The sequence below is a fragment of the Arachis ipaensis genome, chromosome B9 (genome assembly GCF_059453495.1).
Source record: "Arachis ipaensis isolate K30076 ecotype BB chromosome B9, ASM5945349v1, whole genome shotgun sequence".
Taxonomy (NCBI): domain Eukaryota; kingdom Viridiplantae; phylum Streptophyta; class Magnoliopsida; order Fabales; family Fabaceae; genus Arachis; species Arachis ipaensis.
The window spans coordinates 99140404-99157569 of record NC_142444.1 but is presented as its reverse complement, the minus strand read 5'-3'; the positions used below and the strand labels follow the sequence as shown (position 1 = coordinate 99157569).

The 17166-nt window shown below is 30.7% G+C and overlaps 1 non-coding gene across 1 annotated transcript; it reads right to left on the bottom strand.

Annotated features, from left to right (window-relative positions):
- Positions 1–16630: 16630 nt before the first annotated feature.
- Positions 16631–16738, bottom strand: LOC148545603 (small nucleolar RNA R71). The gene has a single exon (XR_015900307.1). It is a non-coding gene; the product is annotated as a small nucleolar RNA R71 (small nucleolar RNA).
- Positions 16739–17166: the final 428 nt, after the last annotated feature.

Below are 17166 nucleotides of genomic sequence, written 5' to 3'. Positions count from 1 at the left end.
ATTACTATTCGAGGCAAATTTTGACTAATTCGAACCAACTAGGTTCGAATTACTTGCTGAAGCGTCCAAACGTGTAATTCGAACTCACCTAGTCCGAATTACTCTCAATCCTAGTTCGAACCAACTAGGTTGGAATTACATGCATCACTTGTTCCATCAATATTCGAACTACCTTAGTTCGAATTATGTGTTTTTGTAGTTCGAACCAACCTGGTTCAAATTATATAGTAATATGCTTTGACTCATTAGTGAAACAATTTTCAGTTTAGTGGATTTGCGTAATTTTTCAGCTCCTTTGGCTTATTTACGTTTTTTATCCTTGTTTTGATATTTTATTTTAAGTTTTAACTCATTACGAAGAAACCAAGGCTTTTCAAAGTTCGTAATTTTAAAAAGAAAAGTTATTGATTATAGATGAAGTGATTTTTTTTTATTTTTCAGTATTTTTAAGCTGATATATTTAGAATTAATCTGTCACATAATAAATTTTTGTTTAAGAATTTGATTAATGAATTGTTATATATATATATATATATATATATATATATTAGAATTTTTGTTCTAAATTTTTTTTGTTAAAATTAAGAGTGAGATTTAAATTCGCCGACTTTAGAAAATTATACCATTTGAGTTATAAGTGTATACGAATAAATTAATTATTCAATTAACTTAACTTAATAAAAGTGGTTTTTTTCGGTGTTTAAGTGATGTTATTTATTTATTTTTTTTTTTTGGATATTTAAGTTTTTTTTTTTTTTTGGTAATAGGATATTTAAGTTATTTACTTATTTTTAATCCAGACAGGCAAATGCAATTATGCACCTGACCCAAGATCCAAAGAGAGTTGCATTCGCAAATAGAATAACGCCCAAAACAATGATGTAACAATTAGCCATTAGCCAATATGCAAACTAAATGCTAGTTTGGATTATTTTTTTAATTAAAAAAATATTTTAAAAAAATAAAATATTAATTTAAAATTTGTTTAGATACATTTTTTAGAAAAATATTTTATTAAAAAAAGTAAATTATTTTTTAGTTAATAATATTTTATTTTAAAAAAGTAAAAACAAAAAACATTTTTAAAAAATTATTCAAAAATAAAATAATTTTTGTCTATTAAAAAATATTTTTTTAAATATAAAAAATAAATATTTTTTTCAAAAACTAATTTAAACTGACCTTAAAATTTTACATTGACCAAAACACTATCATTGGAAATAAGAATTCCTAAATAAAACATACAATCTGTGCATTTGTTTTAAGATTAAAAAATTGATAACATATATACATATAACATTCTCCAAAGAAATAAAAACAAAAGATAAAATATGTTTTTATTCTTGATCTTTGTCTTCTTAAAACAATATATTTAATATTTAATTTTATTTAATTTTTTTATTTATTAAAATTATCTCTGATAAATATAAAATTAATAATATTTAAAATTAGTTTTGATACAAATAAAAATATTAGGAATAAAATTGAATAAATTAAAAATATTAAAAACATAATTAAAGGAAATTAAATGTTAAGACTATTTTTTAAAAAGAATCTTCAACATCAAAGAAAAAAAAACATATTTAAAAGAAAAAGAAAAGAAAATTCAGAATCAAGAGAAGAAAACAAAAAAAAAAAAAATTCGTGAATCAATTTAAATTCAAATTCAAATTTAAAGACAATCATATATACTCCAACAAGCAAATCACAGCTTGTCATAACTCATAACTTAACTGCGTACGAGGAAATAAATCATTTTTCCTCCATAATATATTAAAAAAAGAACAGCGAAAATGGTGAAGCAAGTCACTATTTTTTAAAAGTAAAAAAATATTATCTGTGGATTAAAATTAATCACTAAAAATCGACTATCATATATTTATGTATAAATTTTAAATATATATATTATTTAATTTTTTTAATGTATATTTTATATTTTAATATATATTTTTTATATTAATAATTAATTTTAATACTTAATTTTAATATACATCTAGCATAATTATTTTAAAATATATTTAAAAAAGATTAAAGAAATAAGAATCAAACGCTCGACTTTGGATTAAAATAAAATGTACCTAATAAGACAATCAATCACCAGGCAGCTATGAGGGTGAAAAAAAAGAATCTCCCTTCAGGATTATAAGTAGTGTATCAACATTGGAGCTTTCTAAGATGGTGAAGGTGTAATGAAATTGGTGATAAACAAAGTTGGGGATCCTTTGTTAAATACAGGTTTTCAAACTTCTTATCGTATAAACCCAATTTTTATTAAAGTTTGGTGACGTAGACTTACAGTTCTAGCCTCTAATATTATTGTATGATATTCATGTAAGTTGTTATGGATAAGTCATAAGTGGGTAAAAAATTTAATGGTTTGTCTTAAACTAATCGTGATTTGATAATCTTTTGGATATTTAGTTTTATACTTTTATTTCGAATCCTTTGAATATGACTCTGAGTCTTAGCAATCTTTTTTTTTTTAATCTTATTATAGTCTAATTTCTTTCAATAATTCAATAAAGAAATATGAGTCAGCAAATTAATTACAGAGTCTTTTTAAAACTTGAAATTTAAAATTTTTAATATATAATTAAATAAATTTTATATTTTTAAAGGATTTTTTATTTTAATAAATAAATTAATTATAATAATTACCGAAATAAATAATTGTTTTTTATCAACGTGAGAGATAACTGTTTCAATTCTCTTTTCACTATTCCATCAATCTCTCCTAACAATTGACAAATGGTTATTTTTATTTTTCAAATTTAAATCAATCTGGATCATAATTTAATTAAATTTTTTTTAAAATGGATATGTTTGATCAATTAATACTCAATAAGAGTACATAAAAAATTTTAGTTTAAATTTTTTTTTAAAAATATATGTATTTAAATTATTTATTTCGGTAATTATTATAATTAATTTATTTATTAAAATAAAAAATCCTATTTTCAAAGGGTATTTTAATCATTTAAGATTAACTATAAAAAAATATTTTAGCCTTTTAAAGATTAAGTACAAAGATATTGTCGTCTTTTTAATATTAGATTAAATTTTTTAATTTCTAATGTAATCAAATAGTTTTAATTAATCCTATAAGAATAATTTAATTTTTTCATATTAATGATTAAAGGTATTTTAGTATTCAAAATAAGAAATATAAGAGTATTTTTTTTAAATTATATTTAAATTTTTAACTTTTAATGCAATCAAGCAATATAAATTAATAATTAGTCCTATGAAAGTATTTAAGCTTCTTTCTGAATTAACTTTCAAAGGTTGTTTTGTTCCGTTGAACATTAACTACAAAATATTTTAATCTTTTTAAAGTTGAGATTTATAATTTCTAATATAATTAAACAATTTTAATTATAAAAGAATGTTTCGCCAGTTAAGATTAATCCTAAAAAGTTATTCTAGTCTTTTAAAATTAAGTATGAAGGTATTTTAGTCTTTTTAATATGTTAAATTTCCAATTTTAATATAATCATACAATTTTAATTAATCTTGTATAAGTAATTTAGTCTTTTTAAAATTAATTACTATAGGATATGTTAGTACATTAAATGTGAACTACGAGGGTATGCTAGTCTTTTTATAATGAAATTCAAATATTAATTTCTGATATAATTAAACATTCCTAAATGTGAAGAATATTTTAGTTTTATTAAAATTAATACTAAAATTTTATTTTCGAAAAATGTTTTAGTCTTGTTAAAATCAAATGATCAAACAATATGAATTAATTCTATAATGATATTTTAATTTTTTTAAAATTAACTTTAAAATGTTATTTTGTTACTTTTAAAATTAATTATATTAGTATTTTAGCTGTTTCAAAAATTCAAAAATTATAAAATTTTAATTTCTAATACAATTAAGTAACTTTTATTGTAAAAAAGTATTTTAGTCTTTTAAGATTAATGCTAAAAAGTTGTTTTGATATTTTAAAAATTAATTATATAATATTTTAACCTTTTAATACTGAACTAAATTTAGTATTGCTAATAAATCAAATAATATTAATTATTCTTATTATTAATGATAACACTCAATTAGTTAGTGCAGTTGGTTAGTTAGTTAGTATTCTGGTTAGTTTTGGTATTTAGATCAAAACCTGTTAGTTTCTGTTAGTGGATTTTGCTTTCTTTTCTACTTTTATAGTGTAGCTATATATATAGTGCTGGGTAGTATGTGTAGGGTGATATTATCTTCACTTTTCAATAACATAGAATTATCATTCATTCTTTAAATTTTTTTTTGCTATTCTTTATTCTGTTTTGTGTTATTTACTTTCAAGAAACTAGTGCTTCAGTAATTTCTTCATGGTATCAAGAGCTTCATTCTTTTACAGGATCCATATCTTTTAGTGCTACTAATTCACATTTCTCAATCACCTTATTCTCATCTTCATCTTCTAATTCAACATTCATTCCACGATCCTTTGATCATCTTATAGGTGACAAGCTCGATAAAAACAATCATAAGATTTGGCAACAATAGGCTTTAGCTGTAATTTTTGGGCCAATTCTTAAAGATCATCTACAAACCTGATAGAATACCCTCACAGTATGCTTCTGAAGATGATCGCGCTGCTGGTATTCTTTCATTAGATTACAAAAGATGGAGGTAAGAAGATTACAATATTATTTCTTGGCTTCTTGCTTTCATGGATGAAACATTCAAGAACAAAATAATAGGTTGTATTTTTGCTTTTGATATCTGGAATAGAATTGAGGATTATTTCTCTAAATCTATTCTATACAAAAGCAAGCAGTTGAAATCCTAGCTGAAGCTTACAAAGAAGCAAGGTCTTATTGCCAGTGATTATGTCTCACGAATAAAGAGAATTGTTGATTCTTTAGCTTTTCTGGGTTTTTCCTTAACTAGTGATGAACATATTGATGCTCTTTTGAAAGATCTTAATGAAGATTACCAAAATCTCATTATTACTGTTTCTACTAAACCAGAGTTGTATTCTCTCCAAGAGGTTGAGACTTTTATTTTGTCTCATGATAATATGCTTGAAAAATTTCATAAATCAGAGTCTTTTTTTCCTCAAGCACATCTCAACCAATCTACATTCCTTTCATCATTCTCTGCTGGTAGAGGTATTGGGGGTAGAAGGGGGGCATGGTGAAAGATTCTTCAAAGGTGGTCGTTCCTTCTTTTCTAATAATCGCCCCCAATGTCAAGTTTGTGGCCGTTTTGGTCATATCGCTTGGTATTGTTTCTAGAGATTCAATCAAAAATAGCTTCCACCTTCTCAGATCTCACGATTTCAACAATCCAGTGCCTCCTCCTCTTTTGCTTCATCTTCTTCGAATTCAGCAAGTCCACCCCCACCACCATCATCTTTTCATAATCCCTCTGCCTATATGGCCGTTCCATCATCCGTTTCTGATCCAACATGATTTCCTAATACTAGGGCCTCCCATCACATCCCTCATCATGAGTCTAACTTGTTCTCGTATTCTGTGTATTCGGGTTCTGAATATATTTATGTAGGTAATAGAGCAGGTATGCATATTAAGTATATTAGTGATTTTTATTTGCATGTCCTTGATTCTATAAGATGGTTTGAGTTGCAATTCCTAATTTATGCACCTGATATTACTAAGAATCTTGTGAGTGACTCTAAATTTACAAAAGATAATGAAGTATTTTTTTAGTTTCATGATTATTTTTGCTTTGTGAAGTGCAAACATACCAAAAAGATTCTTCTACAAGGTTTTAATACTGGAGGTCTCTATCAATTTTACAATACTGTTATTCCAAGACTCACATCATCCTTTTCACCTGCTTTATTTTTTGTTTCTTCTTCCAACTTTCAATTGTGGCATAAGCGACTTAGACATGCTACAACTAACACTATTAAATCTGTTATTCACTAGTGTAATTCTTTACAATTTTCTAATAAAAATGATGATTTTATACCTGTGGTGTGCAATGACTGTGCCTGTGCTAAAATACACAAATTACCTTTTCTTGATTCACTTACTTCCTATGATTCTCCTTTACAACTCATTTATTATGATGTTTGGGGAGCCTAGCCCTATGATTTCTCATTTAGGATATCAATATTATGTGATCTTTATTGATGCATTCTCAAGATATACATGTCTTTATCTATTAGTAAATAAATCTCAAATTTTTTATACTTTTCTTTAATATAAAGCTTACATTGAATTAATTGGTCACAATATTAAGTGTTTACAATTTGATCATTGGCAAGGAGTATGTATCTAATTCCTTTTCTTCTTTTTTATAGCAGTCTGGGATTGTTCATAGGTTCTCTTGTCATTTCATTCATAAGTAGAATGAAAGGACAGAGAGAAAACATCGCCATCTTACTAAGATAGATTTGGCCATGCTTTTCACTACTCATATGCCTTTAACATACTAGGATAAAGTAGTTTTGGCTACTGCTTTTCTCATTAATAGACTGCCAACCTCTGTCTTAGACAGTAAGTCACCTTTTGAAGTTTTTCTTGGCTACAAACCTGATTATACTCTCTTAAAGGTCTTTGGCAATTCATGCTATCCTAATTTGAGGCCGTAATAATAAAAACAAATTTAGCTATAGGTCTCATCAATGTGAGTTTTTAGGCCATGCTCAGAACTATAAAGGGTATAAGTGCTTATCCCCAACTGGTAAAGTGTATATTTCAAGAAATATGCTATTTGATGAAAATATATTTTCATACCCTTTGTTATTCTCTGGAAGATCTAAGTCTCTACTGCATACTAGCACTGCTTCAACTGATGAATTTGTTCCTAAACCGGTAGCTTTAAGGCCTCCTGATCTTGTATTGCAACATGACTCCATTCATTCCTTGCAATATGAAGATGCTGTTACTGATGAGCGGATATTTTATACGCTTTTTGCCATCATTTTGATATAGTTTTTAGCATGTTTTATTTAATTTTTATTAAGTTTTCATGGGTTTTAGTGTAAAATTCACATTTTTGGATTCCACTTTGAGTTTATGTGTTCTTATGCAATTTTAGGTAATTTCTGGCTGAAATTGAGGAGGTGGAGCTGGAGCAAAAGTTTGATTCAGAGGCAGAGAAAGCACTGCAGATGCTGTCCGGATCTGACCTCCTTGCATTTGAAAGAGCTTTTTTGGAGTTACAGAAGTCCAAATGGAGCGTTCTCAACGGCTATGGAAAGCTAACATCTAGAGCTTTCCAGCAATGTATAATAGTTCATACTTTGCTTCAGAATTGAAGGCCCAAAACTGGCGTCCAACACCTACCTCCTGCCCTATTCTGGCGTCCAGCGCCTAAAGGAGAAGAGACTAGCGTCCAACGCCCATAAAGGACCCCCTAGCCCACGTTCAATGCCCTAGAGGCCACCTAGCACGTGGATCTCATCAAAGTTCAGCCCAAACACTCACCAAGTGGGCCCCATAAGTGGATTTTGGATTTTAGCACTAAAAGATTATTTTACCCTTTCTATGTAATCCTTAGTCATTAGTTTAGTATTAAAGGGAGAGGATCACACTTGTTTAGGATCTCTTCCAGCATATTTCATTTTTCACATTATATTTTCTATCAGTATGAGTTTCTAAACCTCCTAGGTTGAGGAGAGGAGCCCTGCTGAGTTTTATGGATTAATAAAAGTATTACTGTTCAATCTATGTTTGATTCTCTATTCTGAGATGTATCTTCGTTCTTCATTCTAAGACCGCATGCCTGACAACCACCCGTGTTCTTCTTGGGTTCGTGTGACTACGTAACTGGAAAGCATTGAACCACCAGCTTGATTATACATCTCTTAGACGGCTAATCCACGACTTTCGTTGGGGACTTCTCGAGACATCAGTTCAGCCGAGGTATGGGAAGATTAGAGTCTTTGGGGTAGAGGCTAGAACCCAAAGGCACAGCATTTTCTGATCCAGAAGATTCGACGTTGTCTATGGCGTTTTGAGTAGGACCATTAAGGAGAATGGACTGCAGGAGCTTCACCCTCAATCAGAATGGATCCACACTAACCCTGGGTTCAGATCTAGAGGAGCATTGGCAACCTCTCAACCGGCGTCAATCACATACAACCTGTCATAGAAGAAATCATTCACAGTTGAAGAAGATAGTAAGACTAGAATAAATCCAGATGAACAAAGCATCTCCAAGACTTAACCATCTTCTTATCATTATAAACATATCAACATAGTTAAGATCTCTTTATTCCTTTTATGCTTTTAAACAACATACCTACTTCTTCTATCTGCCTGACTAAGATCTACAAGATAACCATAGCTTACTTCAAACCACAATCCTCGTGGGATCGACCCTGACTCGGTCAGGTATTACTTGGATGACCCAGTGCACTTGCTGGTTCAATTGTGTAGAAGTGTGGGATTCTGCGCACCAAGTTTTTGGCACCGTTGCCAGAGATTATTCGAGTTTGGACAAACTAACGGATTATCTTGTTGCTTAGATTAGGTACTTTTTACTTTTGTTTCGAATCTTTTATTTTTCTTTTCAAACTTTTTTTTCAAAACCTTTTCTGTTTTTGGCTATGTATTTTCTTTTGATTTTCTTACTTTGAGTCTTACATATTTCTTATTTTCTTTTTCATAATTTTTTTTCAAAACTTTTTCTTTTCTTTATTAATCTTTATTTTATATTTGAGTCTTTTGTTTGTGTTCTTGTGAAATTTTTGAAATTTTTGAGTCTTTTTCCAAAAAATTTTTAAAAATAGTGTCGTTTATTTGAGTCTTGTGTCAATCTTTAAGTTTGGTATTTTAATTTCTTTAAATTTAATGTCTTTTGGTGTTTTTCATGCAAATTTTGAAAAATTGTGTCTTTGATTTTCAAAATTTATAAGTTTGGTGTCCTTTGTGTGTTCTTATTTTCTTTGAATCCTCTGAGTTTTGTTCTTGGTGTTCTTTTTGATCTTCAAAGTGTTCTTATTTTTCTTCTTGTTTTGATCTTTAAATTTTTAAGTTTGGTATCTTTTGGTGTTTTTCTTTTTGAATTTTCGAAATTTTAGAGTCTTAGATCTAAAAATTTTAAGTTTGGTGTCTTTTGGTTGTTTTTCTCTTTCTTCATTAATTCAAAAAATCAAAAAAATATCTTTTCCATCTTTATTTCAAAATTATTTTCGAAAATATTAACAAAAATTTCAATTTTTAATTTCAAAATTATTATCTTAACTTATCTTAATTTTAAAAATCAAAATTTTCAAATCTTATCTTTTCATATCTTATCATATCTTTCTTTTAATTTGATTCTTTCTATCTTATCTTTCTTTTAAATTTTAAAATTCAAATGTTTATCTTTTCTTTTGTTATCTTTAAAAATTTAATTTCAAAATCATTATCTTATCCTATCTTATCTTATCTTAGTTTTAAATTTCAAAATTCAAATCTTTTCAAAATCAAATCTTTTCAAAAATCATATCTTTTTCAAATTGCTATCTTATCTTTTTATCTTTCTTTAAAATTCAAAAATCTTATCTTATCTTATTTCAAATTCAAAATTTAAAATTCAATTTCAGATTTCAAATTTTAAATTTCAAATTTCAAATTTTAAAATCAAACCTTTTCAAAATTCAAATCTTTTTCAATTCTTTATCTTATCTTGTTTCAATTTGAAAATTCAAAATTTAAAGTTTCAAAATTTAAATTTCAAAATCCTATCTTTTTCAAATCTTTTTTCTATCTTTTCAAATTCTTATCTTCTCTCTTCTAATTTCAAATTTTAAAATCAAATCTTTTTCAAATCTTGCTAAAGGAGAAGAGACCAGCGTCCAACGCCCACAAAGGACCCCTAGCCAGCGTTCAATGCCCTAGAGGCCACCTTGCACGTGGATCTCATCAAAGCTCAGCCCAAACACTCACCAAGCGGGCCCCATAAGTGGATTTTAGATTTTAGCACTAAAAGACTGTTTTACCCTTTCTATGTAATCCTTAGTCATTAGTTTAGTATTAAAGGGAGAAGATCACACTTGTTTAGGATCTCTTCCAGCATATTTCATTTTTCACATTATATTTTCTATCAGTATGAGTTTCTAAACCTCCTAGGTTGAGGGGAGGAGCCCTGCTGAGTTTTATGGATTAATAAAAGTATTACTGTTCAATCCGTGTTTGATTCTCTATTCTAAGATGTATCTTCATTCTTCATTCTAAGACCGCATGCCTGACAACCACCCGTGTTCTTCTTGGGTTTGTGTGACTACGTAACTGGAAAGCATTGAACCACCAGCTTGATTATACATCTCTTAGACGGTTAATCCACGACTTCGTTGGGTACTTCTCGAGACATCAATTCAGCCGAGGTATGGGGAGATTAGAGTCTTTGTGGTAGAGGCTAGAACCCAAAGGCGCAGTATTCTCTGATCCGGAAGATTCGACCTTGGCTGTGGCATTTTGAGTAGGATCATTAAGGAGAATGGACTGCAGGAGCTTCACCCTCAATCAGAATGGATCCATACTAACCCTGGGGTTCAGATCTAGAGGGGCATTGGTGACCTCTCAATCGGCGTCAATCATATACAACCTGTCATAGAAGAAATCATTTATAGTTGAAGAAGATAGTAAGACCAGAATTAATCCAGAAGAACAAAGCATCTCCAAGCCTTAACAATCTTCTTATCATTATAAACATATCAACCTAGTTAAGATCTCTTTATTCCTTTTATAATTTAAACAACATACCTACTTCTTCTATCCGCCTGACTAAGATCTACAAGATGACCATAGTTTGCTTCAAACCACATTTCTTGTGCGATCGACCCTGACTCACTCAGGTATTACTTGATTGACCCAGTGCAATTTCTGGTTCAGTTGTGTGGAAGTGTGAGATTCTGCGCACAAGTTACCAATGTCTCCCCTACTGTTCCCAATCAGATTCTTACCAATACTACTGCGTCTGTAAATTTTGGGTAATTAGTAAATAATTAACTAATAAATTAATTATTATTTAAGAAATTAAAAACTTAAATTTTATAGTTTAAAGAAGTAAAAATAATTAAAATATAAATTTTGACACTAATTTTAAAGGTTTTGGCCCAAAATTGGGCCGAACGGATCAAATCGCAGTTGAACCGGGCCCAAACAGAACCCAAGACTCAACCAATTCACTTAACTCTTTTTAAACTTCAGCTCTTCTTCCCTAAAGTGAAAAGGGAATCACGCTGAATGAAAAAGGAGGGCCAAGAAATGCCAAACCATCACCCAAACCTTTAATCTCACATAACTTTTAATCCAGAGCTCCGATTGACAAGCCTTCAGCGGCCACGCGTTTAAGGGATTATCATGTTTTTTCACCCAGTTCTCACCTTTTTAGTTCATGATTTGGATTTTGATAATTGAAAGATTTTGTGATTTTGATGGTTTATGGGTACTCTGGAGTACTCTAGTGGTGGATAATCATTGGATTTTGTCTATTTGACTCGTGAGTAATGGTAAGAAAACTCTAATCCTCGTGAATTGGTGATTTAGTGAGTTCAATGTTGATTATTGTTATATTGTATGAATTAGATTGTGTATCTTGTTGAATTAGAGTTAAATTGGTAGATATTGGAATTTGGAATTGAATCCTAGGAGCTAAAAATTCAATTGGTAAGGAGTTGGAGCTTTGGAGCTTGAGGAACGGTGGATAATTGAGGTGTTCTGGGCTTAGGAAAGAATCGGCCAAGGTATGATTTTGGTTTCTCATAGTTAATGTTTAATGTCACGTGAAAACTTAGGCTAGAAGATCTTAAGATAGGAATGAATTGAATGAATTATTAATGGATTATGTATATGATATATGATGTGTGTATAAAGAATGAATGAATTTGTATATGTTGGATTATGACTCTGGTGGGTATAAGATAATGATAATTGTTGATGTGTTGAGGGTTGATGTTGTGTCTGTGAAATTGAATTAAATGGATTGGTTGAGAGAAGTCTGATTCGATTTTGTAAGCAATTTGCTATTGAAGTTGGTTGGTTTTTGAAAAAGACTTAATATTGAATTGGTTTGATTTTGTTGAATGATTGAGAGGTGTTTAGGACCCTTGAAGGGTGGAGAAGTTTGAGTTTTAAAAGAGATGCTGCTGAAATTTTTATGAAAATAGGAGGCTTTATTTGAAGTGGTTGTTTAGAAATATTTGGATTTTAAGAATTTTATAATTTGATTTTGAGTTATTAAGGAAAGGATAACATTTTGAGTTTGCTTTATTTAGAAAAAAATGAATTATTTTTTGAGTATGAATTGTTGATGAACAAAATAGGAGGTGTGATAATAAGGAATAAACGTTGATGAGAATTGATTTTTAAGTCTACTTGTTGAATGAATATGAATGAATCATAATGATAATGAGATATGTGTGACCGGGTAAGAGGTGGTGGCATTGTCCACTCGCTCTGGGTATATGTTGAGAAAGCCGGGTAAGAGATAGTGGTGTTGGTCACTTGCTCTGGATAAGAGTTTGAGACTCCGGGTAAGATGTAAGGGTTGAGTTCTATCACCGCTTGCTTTGGATTGAGAATTGTAACACCACTTGGGTAAAAGGCAATGGTGAAGTTGTCCCCTGCTATGGATATTGATGAGCGGATAATTTATACGCTTTTTGGCATTGTTTTTAGTATGTTTTTAGTAGAATCTAGTTACTTTTAGGGATGTTTTTATTAGTTTTTATGTTAAATTCACATTTCTGGACTTTACTATGAGTTTGTGTATTTTTCTGTGATTTCAGGTATTTTCTGGCTGAAATTGAGGGACTTGAGCAAAAATCAGATTCAGAGGTTGAAGAAGGACTGCTGATGCTGTTGGATTCTGACCTCTCTGCACTCAAAGTAGATTTTCTGGAGCTACAGAACTCAAAATGGTGCGCTTCCAATTGTGTTGGAAAGTAGACATTCAGGGATTTCCAACAATATATAATAGTCCATACTTTGGCCGAGTTTAAATGACGTAAAAGGGCATTGAACGCCAGTTCTACGCTGCTGTCTGGAGTTGAACGCCAGAAATACATTACAAACTGGCGTTCAACTCCAAGAATGACTTCTCCACGTGTAAACTTCAAGCTCAACCCAAGCACACACCAAGTGGGCCCCGGAAGTGGATTTATGCATCAATTACTTACTTCTGTAAACCCTAGTAACTAGTTTAGTATAAATAGGACTTTTTACTAGTGTATTTGATATCTTTTGATCATCTGGGGACGTTTAGTTCTTAGATCATGGGGGCTGGCCTATCGGCCATGCCTGAACCTTTCACTTATGTTTTTTCAACGGTAGAGTTTCTACACTCCATAGATTAAGGTGTGGAGCTCTGCTGTTCCTCATGAATTAATGCAAAGTACTACTGTTTTTCTATTCAACTCAACTTATTCTGCTTCTAAGATATTCATTCGCACTTCAACATGAATGTGATGATCGTGACAGTCATCATCATTCCCCTATGAACGTGTGCCTCACAACCACTTCCGTTCTACCTTCGATTGAATGAATATCTCTTGGATATCTAATATAGGGGACCGAGTCCGAGTTATTAGTGTCTTCGTGGTATAAGTTAGAACCCATGGATGGCCATTCCTGAGATCCGGAAAGTCTAAACCTTGTCTGTGGTATTCCGAGTAGGATCTGGGAAGGGATGGCTGTGACGAACTTCAAACTCACGAGTGTTGGGCGTAGTGACAGACGCAAAAGGAGGGTGAATCCTATTCCAGTATGATCGAGAACCTCAGATGATTAGCCGTGCCGTGACAGAGCATTTGGACCTTTTTCACAAGAGGATGGGATGTAGCCATTGACAACAGTGATGCCCTTACAAAAATCTTGCCATGGAAAGGAGTAAGACTAATTGGATGAAGATAGCAGGAAAGCAGAAGTTCAGAGGAACGAAAAGCATCTTTCTACGCTTATCTGAAATTCTCACCAATGATTTACTTAAGTATCTCTATCTTTACTTTATGTTTTATTTATGTTTATCTATTCAAAAAATCATTGTAGCCCATATGAGTCAACTTAACTGAGATTTACAAGATGACCATAGCTTGCTTCATACCAACAATCTCCGTAGGATCGACCCTTACTCACGTAAGGTTTTATTACTTGGACGACCCAGTGCACTTGCTGGTTAGTTGTACGAAGTTGTGAAGTTATGTTTGGACCATGGTTCTGTGCATCCGTTTTTGGAGCCATTACCAGGGATCACAATTTTGTGCACCAAGTTTTTGGCGCCGTTGCCGGGGATTGTTCGAGTTTGGACAACTGACGGTTCATCTTATTGCTCAGATTAGGTAATTTTCTTTTTGTTTTATTTTCAAAAATTTTTCAAAAATCTTTCAAAAACTTTTCATTTGTTTTCGAAAAAAAAAATATTAAAAATTCTTTTCAAAAATTTTATTATGTTCTTCAGAATTTTTAAGAATGAATTCTAGTGTTTCATGATGATTTGTTGAATCCTGGCCGGCTGTAAGCCATGTCTAATCTTTTGGACTGGGGTTTCAACTTATCATCACAAGAGCTTGTTGATTCTCACACACTTAGTTGCTCTATACATGGAAAATATCAATACCTTCTAAAGCTTGACTGGCTATTCAGCCATGTCTAACCCTCAGATTGGAGCTTTAGAATAGGAGTACAAGATTCCTGGAATTTATATTAAAAATTTTGGAATCCTTATTTTTATTTTTCAAGTAATTTTCGAAAAATCCAAAAAAATCATAAAATCATAAAAATCAAAAATATTTTGTGTTTCTTGTTTGAGTCTTGAGTCAATTTTTAAGTTTGGTGTCAATTGCATGTTTTAAAGTTTGCATAAAATTTTCGAAAAATTCATGCATTCATAGTGTTCTTCATGATCTTCAAGTTGTTCTTGGTAAACCTTCTTGATTGATCTTCATATTATATTGTTTTGTGTTGTCTGGTATTTTTCATATGCATTCTTGAATTCTTAGTGCCTAAGCATTAAAGATTTCTAAGTTTGGTGTCATGCATGTTTTCTCTGCATATAAAAATTTTCAAAAACATGTTCTTGATGTTCATCATAATCTTCAAAGTGTTCTTGGTGTTCATCTTGACATTCATAGCATTCTTGCATGCATTCATTGTTTTGATCCAAAAATTTTCATGCATTGCATCATTTTCATGTTTTTCTCTCTCATCATTAAAAATTAAAAAATCAAAAAAATATCTTTCCTTTTTTCTCTCATAAATTTCGAAAATTAGATTTGACTTTTTCAAAAATTTTTAAAATCTAGTTGTTTTTATGAGTCAAATTAAATTGTCAATTTAAAAATTTTATCTTTTTCAAAATCTTTTTCAAAAATAAAATCTTTTTCATTTTTCTTAGTTATTTTCGAAAATTTTAAAAATATTTTTCAAAAATCCTTCTCTCATCTTTATTACATAATTTTCGAAAATATCATCATCAATTAATGTTTTGATTCAAAAATTTCAAGTTTGTTACTTACTTGTTAAGAAAGATTCAAACTTTAAGTTCTAGAATCATATCTTGTGATTTCTTGTGAATCAAGTCATTAATTGTGATTTTAAAAATCAAATCTTTTTCAAAACTAATTTCAATCATATCTTTTCAAAAATATCTTTTTATCTTATCTTTTTCAAAATCATATCTTTTTCAAAAAATTGATTTTAAAATATCTTTTCTAACTTCTTATCTTCTTATCTTTTCAAAATTGATTTTCAAATTTGTTTCAACTAACTAACTAACTTTTTGTTTGTTTCTTATCTTTTTCAAAACTACCTAACTAACTCTCTCTCTCTAATTTTCGAAAATCCCTTCCCTCTTTTTCAAAATTTCTTTTTAATTAACTAATTATTCTAATTTTTTTATTTTAATTTTCGAAAATTACTAACCTTTCTCAAAAACTATTTTCGAAAATCACTAACTCTTTTTCAAAAATAATTTTCGAAAATTCCCTTTCTCTCTCATCTCCTTCTATTTATTTGTTCATCTACTAACACTTCTCTTCATCTCACATCTCTGCTCTCCTCACCCTTGTGTTTCTTTCTTTACATTACATTCTTTTCTTCTTCTTTTCTTCCACTCACCTAAAGGGAACCTCTATACCTGGGTAAAAAGGATCCCTATTATTATTATTTTTCTGTTCCCTCTTTTTTATATGAGCAGGAGCAAGGACAAGAATATTCTTGTTGAAGCAGATCCAGAACCTGAAAGGACTCTGAAGAGGAAACTAAGAGAAGCTAAATTACAACAATCCAGCAAGCACCTTTCAGAAATTTTCGAACAAGAAGAGGAGATGGCAGCCAAAAATAATAATAATAATGCAAGGAGGATGCTTGGTGACTTTATTGCACCTAATTCCAATTTATATGGAAGAAGCATCTCTATCCCTACCATTGGAGCAAACAATTTTGAGCTGAAACCTCAATTAGTTTCTCTGATGCAGTAGAACTGCAAGTTTCATGGACTTCCATCTGAAGATCCTTTTCAATTCTTAACTGAATTCTTGCAGATCTGTGATACTGTTAAGACTAATGGAGTAGATCTTGAAGTCTACAGGCTCATGCTTTTCCCCTTTGCTGTAAGAGACAGAGCTAGAGTGTGGTTGGACTCTCAACCCAAAGATAGCCTGAACTCCTGGGATAAGCTGGTCACGGCTTTCTTAGCCAAGTTCTTTCCTCCTCAAAAGCTTAGTAAGCTTAGAGTGGATGTTCAAACCTTCAGACAGAAAGAAGGTGAATCCCTCTATGAAGCTTGGGAGAGATACAAGCAACTGACCAAAAAATGTCCTTCTGACATGCTTTCAGAATGGACCATCCTGGATATATTCTATGATGGTCTGTCTGAATTAGCTAAGATGTCATTGGATACTTTTGCAGGTGGATCCATTCACCTAAAGAAAATGCCTGCAGAAGCTCAAGAACTCATTGACATGGTTGCTAATAACCAGTTCATGTACACTTCTGAGAGGAATCCTGTGAGTAATGGGACGCCTCAGAAGAAGGGAGTTCTTGAAATTGATACTCTGAATGCCATATTGGCTCAGAACAAAATATTGACTCAGCAAGTCAATATAATTTCTCAGAGTCTGAATGGAATGCAAGCTGCATCCAATAGTACTCAAGAGGCATCTTCTGAAGAAGAAGCTTATGATCCTGAAAACCCTGCAATAGTAGAGGTGAATTACATGGGTGAACTATATGGAAACACCTATAATCCCTCATGGAGAAA